This window comes from Fukomys damarensis, unplaced genomic scaffold (genome assembly GCF_012274545.1).
Source record: "Fukomys damarensis isolate Sample0158 unplaced genomic scaffold, DMR_v1.0_HiC HiC_scaffold_36, whole genome shotgun sequence".
Taxonomy (NCBI): Eukaryota; Metazoa; Chordata; class Mammalia; order Rodentia; family Bathyergidae; genus Fukomys; species Fukomys damarensis.
Genome location: NW_022900948.1, coordinates 6,942,993 through 6,960,636, shown reverse-complemented (window position 1 = coordinate 6,960,636; position 17,644 = coordinate 6,942,993). Strand labels below are relative to the sequence as shown.

General features: G+C 35.8%; 1 protein-coding gene across 2 annotated transcripts in view; it reads left to right on the top strand.

Moving 5' to 3' along the window:
* Nucleotides 1-17,644, top strand: part of Lingo2 (leucine rich repeat and Ig domain containing 2) — a 1,157,994-nt gene that overhangs the window by 777,648 nt on the left and 362,702 nt on the right. For both annotated transcript variants that reach the window (XR_004515393.1, XM_033759063.1), the window contains exons 5-6: nt 7,087-7,119; nt 14,513-14,676. The gene's annotated coding sequence lies outside the window, so the exon portion shown is untranslated. The remainder of the gene's footprint in view (nt 1-7,086; nt 7,120-14,512; nt 14,677-17,644) is intronic.

Genomic DNA, 17,644 nt, shown 5'->3' with positions numbered 1-17,644 from the left:
AGAGAGAGAGAGAGAGAGAGAGAGAGAAGAGAGCAGTTCAGGACAAGAATATAGCCTTTCATATCACAACTCCAGGGATCCATCTCTTCTGGCCAGGCCTCACATTCTCCTGTCACACTTAACCATGAACTCATCAATAGATGAATCCACTGGTAAATATATCACTCCCATATTCTAATAACACTTCAAAAGCCCACCTCTGACTACATGCAACTTTGGGGTGACGCTTTATATCTGAACAATAACAGTGCCATACTCATCCGAGGTATTTATAGTCATATGTGCTGTCAGAAGCTGGGGTCCAGTTGGAGGAGGTAGATCACCGTGGTGTGCCTTTGGAGGATATTTCTATTCCTGCTATTTTTCCTCGGTGCTCTGCTTCCCAGGTGCCCTAAAGGGAGCAGTTTTGCACCACCCTTTCGCCTGTCTGGCCTCTGATACGGAGAGCCAAATCAACCCCTCTTCTTTTAATTCTTTTTATTGCAGTCATATTGTACCAAAAATGATTTGGTACAGGAAATGTCTTAAAATTTAATGAGATTTCTACTCTATCCCATCAAAGAAGCATTTCCTCTCTGATAAATGGTAACTTTAGGCCCACACAGTCTATATTTGTGGGAACCTGTAATAAAATTTCCCCATTTAGTCAATGGGAATGATGCTAAGTTCAAACACTCCTTTTCTCATTTCTTTTTAGGACCATGTATTCTATCTCCTGGGAATTTAGTGCCAGAAATAGTCACTGATTTAGTGTTTACTATGTCCTTCAGAATGGCACCACAATGTCCCCAGATATCCTCTCCAATGTGGCACTGCAGTTGCACCTATTTTTCCACAGTGCTGGGGATCAAACGTAGGGCCTCACTCAGGCAATGAGTAACAAAACCTTAACAGGCACTTTAAAAAGGCTATTCCATCACTCTGCGGGTCAGTAGATACGAGGTCACGAATATATATACCAGGACACTGGATTTTATGATTATGTACCCACTGCTGAAAGAAGTTCCACTTACTTGGAGGGGTACTATGCAGTATTGTGTGTAGATGTACCAGGTTCTCGAACAGCTTTAAGAAAATGGCACTGAACAAGGACTTCCAGGAATGTAAGGCAAAGTATCTTACTTTGAATTTGTTTTAGTGCTGGTCACAATGATTCACTGCTCCGTCTCAGGTGAAAAAACTTTAGCGTCTTCACTGGCCAAGTAGCGGGTTGGTCTCCGTGAGGAATAGTATGGAACTGAGGCTCAGTTTTGGTCTCAGTTGTTCATCAACCTGGCCATGTATGGGAAATCACAATAGGAGTATTGAGTGGATTGCATGAGACAAACACGGGATAATACAGGAATTCAGTGGAGGTTGTTCTTAGACTTAAAAATGAATGTATATAGTAGGAGGATGGATTAGGTTATCAGAAATATAATGAAGCAGGTTTTGGAAGTCCTCAAGCTACTCAAAATGGTAAGCCAGTGGCTAGAATGCGGTACTCAAAATACTATATATTCTATTTTTCATTTTTCATGCTTACACTATACAACGAATGCATCAATCAGAAGTTGGTACATGTACTTAACATGTCTTAATTCTTTTTACATCTTTCTGTTATTTCCTTTTCTGCTCCCTTCATCTCTTGGTCCCTTTCCATTTTACAAAAGATCTATCTTCTTATTTCCTATTGTCTATCCTTCATCTTGCTCTTTAATTTATTTATACTTTGGGTTTCTCATATAAGAGAAACCATGCCATATCTAAGGTTGTTTGTCTGTTTTATTTCACTAAACTTTATGGTTTCAAGATACATCCAATTTTCTACAAATGACTCAGATTTATCCTTCATTATATCAGAATATTACTCCATTGTGAATATTACATTTTTTTCATATATTCCTCTGTTGATGGGCATCTAGGCTGCTTGCAGAATGTAGCTACTATAAATTGCACTGCTGTAATATGCATGCATCATTGAAATAAGATGGCATTAAATCTTTAAGGAAGACCCATAGAAGGATAATATTTATTTCCAATGGGATTTCTAGTTTTTGTTGTTGTTTTTTTGAGCAACTGTAATACTAAGTTCTGTGATGGTTGGACTACTTTACATTCCAACTAACAAGGCAGAAAATTTTCTTTTTCCCTGTAGTCTTGCCAACATTTGTTATAATTTGATTTCTGGCTGATAGTCCTTATTCTTGAGTAAGATGGAGTCTTAGTGTTGTGTGAATTTGCATTACCTTGATGGGCAGAGATGCTGAAACTTCTTTCATGTGTTTATTGACCGTTTCCATTTCTTATTTCAAGAAATGTCAATTGATTCATTTCAATTGTTTTAGTTTGGAGGAGGTCTAACTTTTTGAGTTCTTTATATATTCTAGATATTAGTTTGTCTGAGGAGTAGCTGGCAATTCTTTTTCCCACTCTGTAGGTTGGATCTTCGCTCTGATGGTGTTTCTTTTGCTATGCATATTTTTTATTAGATATAATTCAACTTGTTGATTCTTGATACCATTTATTGTACAATTCAGATTCTTTTGAGGAAGTCATCATTTGTGCTTATATCTTCAAGATTTTTACCTCCTTTATCTTCCAACAAATTGTGTTTCTGTTTTAATATTTAGATCTTTGATCCATTTTGATTTTGTTTCAGAAAATGGTGAGAGGTATGGATGTAGATTCAATATTCTGTATGTGTGTACCACTTGTTAAAAATGTTCTCTTCCTCCAAAGTATGTTTTTGGTGTTTTTGTGAAAGATCAGATTGCTGAATGTGCCTGAGGTAGTTGTATATCCTCTATACTGTTTCATTGATCCATGTTTCTTTTTGTGTCAGTATCATACTGTTTTTGTCACTGTAGCTTTTTAATGTAAGTTGAAATCTGGGATTGTGATACCTCCTGCTTTTCTCTTATTGCCCAGAATTGCTTTTGCTATTCTGGCTCTCTTTTAGTTCCTAATAAATTTTAGGATTGTATTCCCCATTTCTCTGAAGAATGCTGTCGATATTTTCATTGGAATTGAATTAAATGTTTATTCACACTGGTGGCAAAACTACGGCATGCATGTTACTCTTTATTTTAAGAGAAAAGATGTTAATGTATGAGATTTTTTCTAAACCAGTGCTGTTGAACATTTTTTCATATGTTTATTTGCTATTTCTACTTCTTTGTCTGATAAATGTCTGTTCATTTTAAATGTCTATTGAATTGGGTCTTTAAATTTGGGAGGTCTGACTTTTTAAAGTTCTTCATATATTCTAGAGAGTAGATCTTTGTCTGAGGAACAGCTGGTGAAATTTTTCCCACATTATGTGTTGTCTCTTCACACTGTTGGTGGTTTCACTTGATGTGCAGAAGCATTTTAATAAGAAAATATCCCACTTTTTGATTGTTTGTCCTAGTTCACAGGCAGCTGAGGTTTTGTTCATAAAATCTTTTCCTACACCAATGTCTTCAAGAGTTCTACCTAACGTCTCTTCCAGTCTGTTTAGTGTTTCTATTTTAATACTTAGATCTTTAATCCATTTCAATTTTAGTTTAGTGCATGGTGAAAGATTTGGAAAGTTGAAACCCAATTATTTCAACACCATTTATTAAATAGGCTATCATTCCTCCAATGAGGGTGTTTGGCTCCTTCATCAAAGATGAGGTGACTGAGTGAGTCTGGAGTTGTTTCTGCATCTTCTAATCTGTTCCGTTTGTCCTGGCATCTATTTCTTTGCCAGTACCATGCTTTGTAATATAGTTTCAAGTTGGTGATTGTGATACCCTCTACCTTGTCCTTGTTGCCTAGAATTGATTTTGCTATTCTAGGTCTCTTCTTGCTCCAAATGAATTTTGGGATTGTTTTCTCAAGGTCTGTGAAGTATGCTGCTGGGATTTCCATTGAGATTGCATTTGAATCTATGTAGCAGTTTTGGAAGTATGGCCATTTTCACTATGTTGATTCTTCCTACCCAGGAGCAAGGGATATCTTTACATTCTGTTATCCTCTTTAATCTTTTTTCAGAGTGCTGTAGTTTTCAGAGTAGAGGTCTTTGATTTCTTTGGTTAAGTTGATTCCTAGGTATTTCAATTTTTTGGATGCTATTGTGAAAGGAACTGATTGCCCCGTTTCTCTCTCAGTGAGTCTGATTTTTTGTGTTAAAAAAAGCTATTGATTTTGGTGTGTTGACCTTGTATCCAGCTACTTTAATGAATTTGGTTATTAAGTCTAGAAGACTTTTAGTGGAATTCTTGGGGTCTTCTACTTAGAATATCATGTCATCTGCAAATAATGACAGTGTGACTTCTTCATTTCCTATCTTTATTCCTTTTAATTCTTTTTCTTGTCTAATTGTTGTGGCTAATGTTTCCAAAACTATATTGAATGGGAGTGGTGAAAATGGACATCCTTGTCTTATTCCTTATTTTAGTGTGAAGGATTTAGGTTTTTGACCATTTGGTATTATATTGGCTGTTGGTTTCTTATAGATGACTTTTCTCAGATGGAAGTAGAGACCATCTATTCCAATATTTTGAAGGGTTTTTATCATGAATGCATGTTGTATTTTGTTGAATGCTTTTTCTGCATCTATTTAGATGATCATATGGTTTTTGTCCTCACACTTATTGATTGGCAGGTGTGGAACCCTGCATCCCTGGCATGAATCCCATTTGGTCAAGGTGTATGATCTTCTCAATGACCTTCTGCATTCTATTTGCCAGTATCTTATTAAGGATTTTTGCATCCATGTTCATTAGTAAGATTGGCCTATAGTTCTCTTTTTTGGTTGGGTCTTTCTCTGCTTTGGGGATCAAAGTCATTCTTGCTTCCGGGAATGAATTTGGGAGTGTTGCTTCATTTTCAACTTCATTGAAGAGTTTAAACAGTAGTGGCAGTAGGTCCTTAGAATTTTTATCCAACTTTGGTAATTCATATGTATCTAGGAATCTGTCAATTTCTTTTGTATTTTCAATCTTACTGGCATATAGGTTTTCAAAGTAGATATTGATGATCCTCTGGACTTCTTCTGGGTCTGTTGTAATTTCACCCTTTTCTTTCTTTCTTTCTTTGTTTTTCATTGAGTTTATTGGTACATTTTAGGTACACAGTACAATTACATTTATCATTGGGATCTTGTACATTTACATGACGGGTCTTGGTTCTCATTATTTCCCTTTACCCCTTTTCATTTATAATTGCATGGATTTTGAGCTTTTTTTCCCTTTTTCTTGTAAGGTTGCCTAAGGGTTTGTCAATTTTGTTTATTCTTTTGAAGAACCACCTCTTGGCTTCACTGATTTTTTTTTTTTTGATCATTCTCTTAGTCTCCACTGCATTGATTTCTGCTCTGGTCTTTATAATTTCCTCCCTTGTATGAGCTTTGGGGTTGTCCTGCTCTTCTTTTTCTAGAAGCTTGAGATTCAGGATCATGAAGTTACTCAAGATTAGTCATTTTGCCAATTTAAGAGATTACAGGCCAACTTGGGATACTTGAGTAAATAAATTAGTTTGGTTATATGCATTTTCTTCGCTTGTAAAATAAAGTAAAATTACCTGTGGTACAAAGTTATTATGGGATTTTAAAATGTGCTTTTAAAGTCCATTATATAATAAATAGGTATTCAATTTTTGCTAATTAATATTTTAGGAATCCTAAAAAGTCACTATATAGGTAAATAAGAAAGAACATAACTTCCACAAAGTTGGGGCACTACCTGTAGAAATTTGGCATAATAGACTTTAGACAGGCATATGAAACAAGTTAGAAGTGTTTTATTTCCTATCCTACTTAACAGCTTGCTTAATAAGATTTGTATCAATTGGCCTTAGGTGTTGTGTTTTGTATTTTCATTTTGAAGTAGTATAATTTTTATATTCACTTTGAGGTGCCCTTTATTTTCTCTTTTTATACTTTAAAAAATATGGGCTAGGGATGTAGCTTAGTGGTGCCATGCCTTCCTGACAAGCACAAGGTCCTGAGTTCAATCCCCAGTACCAAAAAAAATTTTTTTTCTGGTTTTCAAAAGTATGTTTACTATACACATTTCAGACACTAATATTTATACATTATGGGGACATTCCTTCCTCATTCTGTTACTAAAATATTTCGTTAAGTATTTATTTGTGGTTTTTATGGGAAACTGCATTATATGTAAATAGATACATATCTTATGAATAGTAAGATCAAATTGTATAGTGTCATTCATTCAAGATCTTTAGATCATGGCACTGAGCACAAGTCTCAGGTCTTTGTCTATAAAGTATATACATATACCTTCTATAAACTTTTTATGCACATTTTATACATGTTAGTCTAATTTTGTCATGCCTGTCCTATCGCAAATAACAGCCATTATCATTATTCTTTGCCTGCCATCCCAAAAGAGTGTTTTGTTTCAGTGTTTTTCTCTCACCTCCTCATTGCTCAAAGAGAACAATAACTTGAAAACATCGGTTGGGTAAATACTGTATTATCATAATTACAATTTCCCTGAGAAAAGTGGCTTGCAGTTTGAATATTCAGCATCTTAATTACAATTTCCATAAGGAATGTAGAACAGTTATTATAAACAACACAATAATCACTTGGTCCATAAGGGGGAATAGATTATTAGGGGAATGAGGAGAGGGAAGTTGCAAAAGTCTTTGTTCTAATCAGCATTAAGGAGTAGCAACAGGACCAGAGAATAAATTGTACTGCATTCTTAGAATACTCTTTCCTGAATTTAAAGAAAAACTTATCATGATGGTAAACTTTCATAGGTTGATTAAGTACTGCCTATGTATTTTTTATTTTACATAATTTAGTTTTATCATTTTATTAAACATCTCCTGTGTATCTCTATTCATTGTCATTCATAATTACTATACCACCAAGAAATTTTTTAAAGCAAACTATCTCAAAATATGAAAAGCACAAAATGTTTAAAAACAGTTTAGGTGGAAAAAGTTCATCAGGTATTTCTCCACAGTAAATGCTTCTCCTTTGTCCAACAGAAAATGGGTAAACTTTTTTATTTTATTTTTAAGAAAAGAAAATGCCTTTCACTGCTTGTATTACTTTAATTAGTTTTATCTGAAATTTCTTTTTTACTTCTTTCTTTTTTTTAGGTAAAGTGAGAAAAGACAGAATGCAGCCTCAAGGTTGGTATTTTTCAGGACATCTTGAGATATGTATGCTAATATATAATAGTATGAAAGTTGCAGAGCAAAAGGTATACTTAGTTTTTCACAGAGAGCTTTAAATGACATTATGGTTTTACTTTCTTCTCCTATGGATGTAGACATTCAACACAGATTCGTAACAAAAGATATTATAGCAACCAAACACAATCGCTGATGTAAACTTCAGTAAAATTGTGATCTTGGGATCATTCAGTATCTTGCCACTCATCCATTCATCATTCCATGCATCTGTGATGTATGTACTTTTTTTCAGTGAATGTTTATCATACACATATTGGGTGTAATGTTTTGTAATCTGACTCTTCTCTTCATGTTTTCTTAGATTGACATTCATCAGATTTCCCATATAACCTATTTTTTCAATCATTTTCTGATATCTCAGAAAATAAACCTTCACCTTCACAAGTCTTCAGTTTAACTTGCAGTATCGGATAAATGAACAGGGTTTTCCCAGCAGTGCCTGCACATTTTGAAATATGTCTACTCTCACATAGCTGGAAGTTGTCAGTGCAATAAAGACGAAATGACTACATGTCTGATAACGTATGATGTATTTGTGTGGGAGGTGGGTAGTATAGCAATCTCTGACGTCAGTTACACTTCCTGAGAACTCTAGATCAGTCTTGTTTTCCTCTACCTTTTGAGTATTTTTAAGACTTTCTGATCTCTGATCAAGAAGTATACACCTGTGTTGCTACTATAAATTTTAAAGCAAAAAGGCATTAGCTAACCGGTAGCAGACAGGACAAGAGCAACTGTAAGAATGGTAGTCATAGACTAAAGACAATTTCACAGGAGGCAGAGAATGATATTTTTCTACTGAGCGGGAATTGGTAAATCAAGATTAATAGAGTATTTATTAAACTCATCTAAAATGGATAAATACTGCATTATTTTAATTTGGGTGACTGTTTCATTGCTTTACTTTAATAAACATTAATATACTTATAAAAGCTTTCTGAATTTCATGACTATGTTTGATTTCCCTAAGCTTTTTTTTTTTTTTAAACAAAGTCTTGTGGTCCTCCCCAGAAAATTCTACTATCAGAGGAGTTTTCAGAAACATAACTGTCATAATTGGGAAGAGACTCCCATAGCTGTTGGCCTTCCTAATTTAATTTAATGTAAAATAGCCTAAATCACTCCAGCTATCAATATATTTAATTGAAACACTGGGAGATAGTAGTGAGAAGTTGGACTCTGGAATCAGATTGCCTTGGATTTAATCCAATTTGTGAATGTAGTATCTCTGTATCTTGGGCCAGTTTATTAACAGCTGTAATCCTTGATTTCCTTATTTGAAAATGAAAGAAGTAATAGTATATACCCTATAAGATGCATGGGAAATAAAAGACATGATATACTTATAGGTTACTTTGTTGTATTGTGAGAATGCACTGAACGATATTTGCCACTCTTTCTATGGTGCTATATACAGTTACTTTTACCAGCATTACCAGGGGATAGGAGCACCTTCGCATCTCTGAAATAAACTTCCTTCATGGACTAGTTTCTAACATCTCACCAAAAAGATGTATTCACTGTATGAGAACAGTTTGTTCCATGTGAAAATGTAAATCACATGAGAATGCCCATCAAATTGACATATCCTGTTGCCACAAATTGTATATACTTTATTTTCTTTAATCTAAGATTTTTATCATTATTTAACAAGGTGAAAGAAACACGCATTTTGAATGATTGGTAAAAAAAAACAGAAAGAAAGTTAGTGTCAACTTTCAAATCATGTGCAGATGGAATCCAGCAGTGCCTGAGACTTTGTGTGTAGAGCATCCATGATTCTTGGTGACGTGAGGCTTGGAAAATGGAGAGGAGGCTGCAGATTGGTAGGCGATCATTAGCTTTGGGGAGAGCTTATAAACTATTCTTCCTTGGCAACAAAAGTAGTGAGATGAGAAATCTGAGGGCAGAATGAAAGAGCAAGGAAAAAGGGTATAATTAGAGATCTTTTCCTGTTGGTGAAATCTATTAGCTTTTGTGTGTTTGCGTTGACTTCATGTACCAGTGTAGGTGAGAAAAGCATGCTTTCTTGGGTAGAAAATGGCAAGTGACCTCAGAATAGTGCGCTGATATACGGAGCATCAGTAGTCTTTTGGTGCTGGAGCTTTTGGTAAGCCCAGAGGCTAGGAAATCTACTTTTGTTGTTCAGCCTACTTGAGTGAGGCAAAATTATTTGACTGATGGCATGGGAAAGGGACATTTGCAAGTTTCACAAACTGCTCGATTATTTCTAACACCTATTGGGTGATTGTGTAAAAATGTTTGCTTAAAATTTCTGTGGCAAAAGGCATCTCTGACAATGGAGAAAATGACATCTGTAATTCCATATGATAGAAATTGCTAGACATAATCCCAGCACTCAGGAGGTTGAGGCAGGAGGATTGCCTTGAGTTAGAGACCAGCCAGGGCCCGAACTACATAGCACGACCTTATCTCAAAAAAAGAAAAAAAAAATCAAGAGAATAAAAAATTTAGAAAAAAGAAATTGTAGTCTAGCTTTGTTCTTGACAGATTAGTATTTTTTAAAATCTTAGGTTGCAAGATCAATTTAGTAGATTCTCATCAGAGCTTTAAAAAAAATGAAAAGAAAGAAAAATATGAATCAACAACAACAAAACAAATTACCACAGATATTATAATTCAAATAAAGCAAGGTAGCTCTACAGTTTGTGATCTGGCTTCTGAGATAGATATCAAATTCAATATTGAGTTTATTATAAGTACATCTAGATGAAGGTACTGTGTAATTCTCTAATGACAAAGTGTTACAGTTGGATGTTTGTGTCCAAAATTCATATGTTCAAGTCCTATTTGCCAAGGTAGTAGTACTAGGAGGTACAGCCTTTTTCCTAGAGATTAAGTCACAAGGGCAGGAGCCCTCAGGGATGTCGCTCAGAATAACTGCTGTGCTTCCCACCATGTGAGGATCCTGAAGACAGTGTCTATGAAGAAACAATCCCCTATACACTACATCAGCCTGCACCTTGATCTTGTATTTCCCAGCCTCTCTGATGCTGAGAAATCAATGTCTGTGTTTTATAAACTACCAAGCTGGTACTCTTTTTTTCTTGCAGTCTAGATGAACTGACACCAGGCTTCTTACCTGTAAAGATCTGAAACACCCCTGAGTTGTTTGCACATTGAATAGGAACACTTACCTCCTATCCTCGAAAGTTCAGTGCCACTGTGGGGAATCTGAAAGAGGAAATAATTCTGATAGCTCCAGACCTCCCTCAGGAAAGACTGAAATATTGGAAGCAATAGCCTCCGACACCCAGTCCCATTCCTATAATTCGTATCTTATCATCACTCAGCCATTTATGCGTGTTCTATTTAAATGTTTACACATTAGCTATAGGTATAGTCATACCTTTCTCATAGGAATCACAGATACATAAATGTAAAAATATTTCAGTTATTGTTTATGTTAATCTTTTCTGTTTTCTTTCAACAATAAAATCCAGGCTTGTAGAGATAGCACTCCTAAGTCACGGAGTAGACACCAGCCCAAAAGGGTCTACAATCACATTACTTACCTCTCTCCTTACTATGAGGCATCCTAGTCTATGTAAGGAACTCAGGAGATAGAAACTGTTTCTAGAACACAACATTCTATATCATCATGTTATGTTTATATATCCTTCACCCTGTTTTTATTTTTATAATTTGAGACAGAGTCTGTCTAGGCTGGGCTCAAACTGGTGATCCTCCTGCCTCAGCCTCACAGAGTTCTGATATTCATCAAGAAGTTCAGATATCTCTGCAATTTTTAAGTATTTCTCATACACTTACTTACCTGAGTCTTTTATGATGTTCCTGAAGTTAGAACTTCATGTTTGCCATTTCTCTGTACTTTTCCTATATTTATAAGGTTCTGAGTAAATGTGGGGGAACTTGTTTTGATTCTCAGACTTATTAGAACCTTTAGTTTCTACTTAGCTTCTATAGAAGATCCAGAAAAGCATATCAAAGAATCATTCAAATAGTTTCATTTGGGTATGGTGATGTTGCTCAATGGAACAACACTTGTCTACCAGGAGCAAGGCCATGAGTTCCATCCCCCGCACCCCCCCCAAAAAAAGGCTGGAATTGCTTTAGTTTAATGCTGGCTTATAACTAAACCATTGGTGAACTAATACAAATAGAGAATACCTTTTGCAAATATGAATGGATAGATAACTGGGAAAGTCCAAATTTCCCTGGATGGACGGTTGGACGGATGCAATTTTTAAAAATACTCCAGGAAAGTTATAAATAAGGAAACTAATGTCCTTCTTATTAGGGATCCCAGGTCTAATTTCCTTTTGTCCTTCCTATGCATTTGAAAAGAGGATGTGGCTCTTACTTCCATGACAGAGCAATTTAATATTTTCACATAGACAGCAGTGTGCTTATATTTGAGCACTACAAATTTAGAAGGCTATCAATAACCCATTTTGTTCTACAAAATATACAGAAATGTCAAGTGAGGAAGCACAGATTATATAATAATAATCGATTAAAGGAAATTTCAGTATTCACCTGACCCTAACACCCAACAAGTAATCAAGAGAGGGAACAAAACTAGACTTCAAATGGCAAGTATCGTTTAGAAGATGACAATGGGCAGACACAGAAGTACCTAGCCATTTGCCATTTTATCCCACACTTGAGATTTAATGTCTGAATAATTCACCTGGAGAAGCACTGGTATTGGAAATTCCAGGCATAGCTGAAGGAAGTGGCAAGATGTTCCACTGAAAATGGGAGATTTATTAATTCTACCAAAATTATTAAATAAAACTGTTCTTGTTGAAAATGAGACACTCAACATATATCTATCTGAACCAGGCTGTCTGAACTGTAAAAGCTTACCTTGACTATCCAAGGCAGGAGAACAAAGAATTCTTCTCTGGCGATTCTTAACAACCCAAAAGAAAAATAAGAAAAATAACCCAAAAGAAAAATACAAATGTGGACATTTTAGTTTCTCCAAACAGAAAGACAGTTTAATGATTTATTGTAGGATACTTGGGTTTACCGACTCGGAGATCCCCTAATACACTCAGAAATGTCAATCAGCCTTTCAGGTCCTCCCCTTAATAAGCTGGAAGTAACTGTAAGCCATGACACAGGACATTAGTAAAAGCAGGAAAGAGCAAAGTGTGCAGGGAATAAAAGAAAACTTTAGAAGGACTTTTATACCCTCAAATGAGGAGATGTTATATCCCCTATAGTAGAATGGAATACTATTTTTAAAAAAAAGCTAAAGAAAATTAAAAAGCTATTGGAAACAAAATAGAAAAAGAGCATCTTTAAATTTAAAGTTATATTTAAGGAGAATGTCAAAAAATTAGAAAAAAAGTATTTAAAGTCAGAGAATTCAATTCAGGATAATTAATTAACCTAACACTTCACTCGTAATAGTTCATGAAATAGAAAATGAATTGGAGGCAAATGATTATTAAATAGTAATTATAAACTAATTTCTAGAACTGAAACATGGACTTTCAGGTTTAAAGGACTCAGTTGTACTCCCAACTTTAAATGGGGGTGGAGGGAAGTCATAAAATGTCAGAGTAGAAGAGAGTATGGATAGGCTTACAGGAAAAGAAAAAAGGTCACTTATAAAGAACTAAGAAGCAGGCAGAGTAGGTTCTATCTTCTCAGGGACAACTCCACAAAGTACAGTTCAGTGGACCAATGCTCTCAAAAATTCAACATTCTCCACCAAGAAAGAGGAAATGGCACTCAGACAGTGGATCACCAATGTAGGAAAGAGGAAAAAAATTTCCCAACTGCCAGAACAAGGCTTTCCTGCACATCTGTTTACACAGTGCCCTGTAGTGAACACCCAGGGAAAAAGACCAACTGCAGTAAAAATACTACATAGGGGTCCAGGAGGACCCTAAACAGTGCCAGGAAACCTGACAGTATGAGCAACACTTCTACACACATTAAAAGAAGATTTTCAGTTTGAGAGAGAATCTGGAAATGAGGAGCGATATATTCATAGAAATCACACGAGCCATGAAATAGGAGTTAACTTGAAAGAAAGATAAAAATGAAAATAAATTTATAGAATATTCCATCATTCAGCTGTGAATATTAACAGCATCATAATACTGTAAACACTTTATTTAACAAAAATCGCAGTATAGCTATATAGAGAAGGGAAAGGTATGTGTCAAAAAGATAATTTTAAGAATCTACATCTTCATATTCTGTATGACAATTTTATCAATAGCATTTCATCTGTGTCTTTTAGAGATAGGCTATTATCAAAATATACAGCTATAAGAGGTAAGAGTAGGCCTATGCAAAATGTATTATCTTTTTTTTTTTTTTTTTTCCAGTACCGGGGATCAAATTCAGGACCCTGTGCTTGCAAGGCAGACATGGCACCACTGAGTTAAATTCTCAGCCCTAGAAATGTACTAACTTTTAATCACTATAACACAATACTTAACTTTACAGAGAGAAAAAGGGTCTCTCTCTTGCTCCCCCTTTTTGTACTCATGTCTAAACCTAGAACTCTCACAATGAGTTGCATCACCAAAGTATTATTTACTTTGAGGCAAGATCTCACTAAGTTGATAAATTGCTTCAGGATGGGCTTGAATTTGAAATCCTCCTGCCTCAGTCTCCCAGGGTCCTAAAGTGTTGGTCACCATGCCAGGCTATCTCACAGTTTTTGGAAATTCAAAGATCGAGACCAGGCAGCCCTATTGGTTGGCCTCTGCTGAAGGCAGCAGATGGTGGCAGAGGAGAGCCGGAGCACGTGTGTGGAGCATTTTATATTCCGCAACAGGATATTACAGAGAAAGGTCGCACAGTCCTTCTGAGAGCACATCCACAGGAACCTAAGGACCGCCCATGAGGGCTGACTTCCCAAAAGTTCTACCACCCCCAACATAATCATCCTGGGCACCAAGACTTTAATCACAATAGGCTAATAGAGTGGATGTTCACTAAGATTTCGTGTGAGCCAAAGCAAGAGAAATGAAGCAGTTTATTATTCTTATGCTATTATTCTTATTAATATAATATTACCATGTCATCATGGCATTATCTGTCTTTTAAAGTGATGAATCTGTACTATTTTAAATAAAAATGAAGTGTAAATATATTTAATATAAAAATGATAATTTGTTCTAGTTTTAAATCCTGATTTTACTACTTGCTTTGGGAAAAGCCACTTCTGTTTTGCTATTTTGTTCATTTGTTTTCATATATATTGGGCTTTTTCTGCTTTTCCTCATAAGGAGCTATGGCAGGTAAATGACACTACCTTAATATCTAATACACAGCTGTAAGGGCTCCAATATTTCTTTTCATTTCCCCTTTGTAGGAGTGAAAGAATGTGTTAGCTGTATTCAGATATTTGAAGGAGTCCTATATGGATGATGGATATACTGTGGCATTATGTTTCCAAGTGATTAAGAAAAAGACAAAAGACTCAAGGAAATACTTCAAGCTGCATATAAAGAGAAACATGTCTTTCAAAACGCAGAGGTAACTGGTGGGTTCTCACATATTAAGTCTTTCAAACATGAGTGAAGATCCCATGGGAGAAATATAGAGGTCATGTAAGCAGTTGATGGAGAAAGCAAAGGATGTTCCAGGTCCTTCTTTCTGTAGCAAGGATGATGGTGTTTCCCCATGAATCCAGAAATCTAAAAACCAGTAGAAGAGCAAGCTGTAGTTATTATTTTGGTAGCTACAGAGATTACAAGACAAAGCAACCGGCTTTGACTGTTTAAAGCACTAAAAATGTTTTAAAAATAGAATTAGAATTACTAAACTAAACTGTGCCCCAGATTTCACATGGTGAAAAAATTAAAAACCAAACCAAACCCTGCAGGTAGTAAGAGTGAAGTTCTAATATCTCCTGTGCAAGCTGTGTGGCTCTGATGGAAAGGGGTTGGTGGGCTCCCCAGACTCTACTAGGACACGGGGACTTACATACTGTACAACCTCTGCCCGGCAACAGTCTTCCTTTCTCCTTGACCTCTAAGTCCTCCAAACAGTCTCAAACTGGATCCTTTTTAAATAGGAAGAAGAGAAGGAAATAAAGAAAGAAGGGTCCCAAAGTGGCGATATGTTTTTACCTTCTAGCTCTTGTCCTTATTTTTCAGTAGGGAATAGAAGAATAAACTAAGTATGTAAAGAGGTGCCACCCAAACCATCCATATTTCCTATGGTCCTGTCTTCTCCTACCTGTTCCCTGTTTTGCTTTCCTCTAACTTCCTTCAGCCACCCGCCCTCTCCCACCGGATACCTCTGTGATCAGCCTTCCCTCAGGCCCTCTAGAGCTCCTTCCAGATAGAAGTGTGGCTCCAAAGTGTTTGACCATAAGATGCTGCAGCTTTGTCTTCTGTTGTTTTGCGCGCTATACAGGGAGACAGGGGCTGCCTCTGCAACCCAGGGCCAGGTGTTGGCTTTCATCTATATATTAACTGTACACTCCATATTTAGGGAATTAATTACAGACTTTTTAACATGACACACAAGTTGTTCACAATCTCATCTAGGTAGCATTGCAACCTCCTGTCCTCATCTTCCCCTGCCAAGCCCCATTTGTTCCAACCTCACCAAAGTGCACACACTGTCTCCTTCCTTTTCTCTACTGTGATACACACTCACTTGGCCAACTCAGGTATATCCTCCTCCCCCACTGAGAAGCTTTCTTACCCTCTTGTATTCACACTCAGGGATGTTGTATGTTCCAAGATTTCATTCACACTTGCTTCTATCAAAGCACTTAACATATTGTGTTACAATTTGTGCCTTTGTGAGTTTATCTTCTCTACTTGTTTCTCAAATAAAGCCATCCTATTCTTTTTGGTATGCACACTTCCTACCACAGTGTGTAGTTTATAGCAGGAACCCAGAAAATGTTATTTCACTGAATAAAATAAATAAATGAGTGAATGGGAAATAGGCACTATAGTGTTTGCCTTTTAAACAACTCATCTAAAGGATTAGTCATTAAACAAAGAAAGCTTCAGTAGGCATGTCGCACATCTGGACAATTGTAATGCAAAATATTTACTGAGGAGGCAAACAGTTTCTTTTTCTTGTTGAAATATAAAAGAATTTTTGTTTCAAGGAAAATTACACTGGGAAAAAAATAACTGTCTGCAGTACAAGAAACTAAGTTTATATCGTCAGGGACATTCTCTTGTCTTTTTATATTAGGAGAGCGAACAAGATTTAAACCAAGCAGTCAGCGTGATGATGTTTCCAGACAGCTAATAAAGAGAAAGATTAGAGAGCTATATAAAATGGCAGGTGCCTCAGCAGATTCCACATCTTAGACATTAAACACGGAATAAAGTGATGTTGTTTCCTGAAGACCACCAAAAGTGCTTGATGTCAGCTTCAGCAGCATGGTGCCATTTTGACTATGGTATTCATCTTACCTTGTATCCCAGTTAGAAAACAACACTGGAAAAATAAAGCAAACAGCTCAAGAGTAGTACTTGGAACAGAGACAGCATCTGAGATAAAACCACATAAAAAGGAACAAAGCGTTATTTCTAGTCCATTGCTTGGAACATATCCTTTGTACTTGTAGAACTGACTGATAATGTCCACTTGTATGAAACATCTCAGAGAGTTATCTGTACATGGACTCTACATTCAGTGATTCATTTTTCATGACAGCCTCTAGGAGAGTTTAGGGTTATGACTGTTCTACATTAAGAGAGAAGTAAATCAAGTTGCTATTTCTCTTAGTAAATGGGATGCCCCCAGCAGTACAGTCAGAGTTAACAAAAGGGCAAACAGAAATATTTCAAATTTGGGTACCTAATGAAGATGATGACAATAAATATGTGCTCCTTTAAGCTTTCTTTACCTTTCACAGCCATCTTCCATTTGGAGAAAAAGGCAGTTCCAAGAACTTAGTGTTAATATGGGCTAGAAGGCAAAAAGAATTTACAGTAGAAAACGGTATGAGTTTGGAAAGGAGAAAAACATATTATGAACACCTGCTGTGTGATAAGCATTGTGCTGAGTGGTTTATAAAAATATATTATCATATCTGTCTGTCTATCATCTATCTATCTATATCTGTATAATGTAAATAATACAACATTAACAAAAATATCAATATGCATAGTATGAAACTATTATTTTTGTCAGTTTATTTATTTATTTATTTTTTGGTACTGGGGATCAAGCTCTGTCTCTTGCATTTGTGAGGCAGGTGGTGGAACCACTGAGCCAAATCCCTGGCTCAGTTTAAATATTTTTGATAATTCTTTTGTCAGTTTAAATATTTTATCAAAAATATCAGTATTTCATAGATAACCAATTCTGATTAAGGCATTGAAATCTGTAGTAGAGTTTACTAGTTTATAACAAAGAAACTCAAATGCACATAATACAATGTTGAATTTAATTTCAGGCTTAGAAAAAAAAAGATTTAAGAGATAAATCCAGACATCCAAATTCTTTCTAGGAGAGGAGGCTGAAC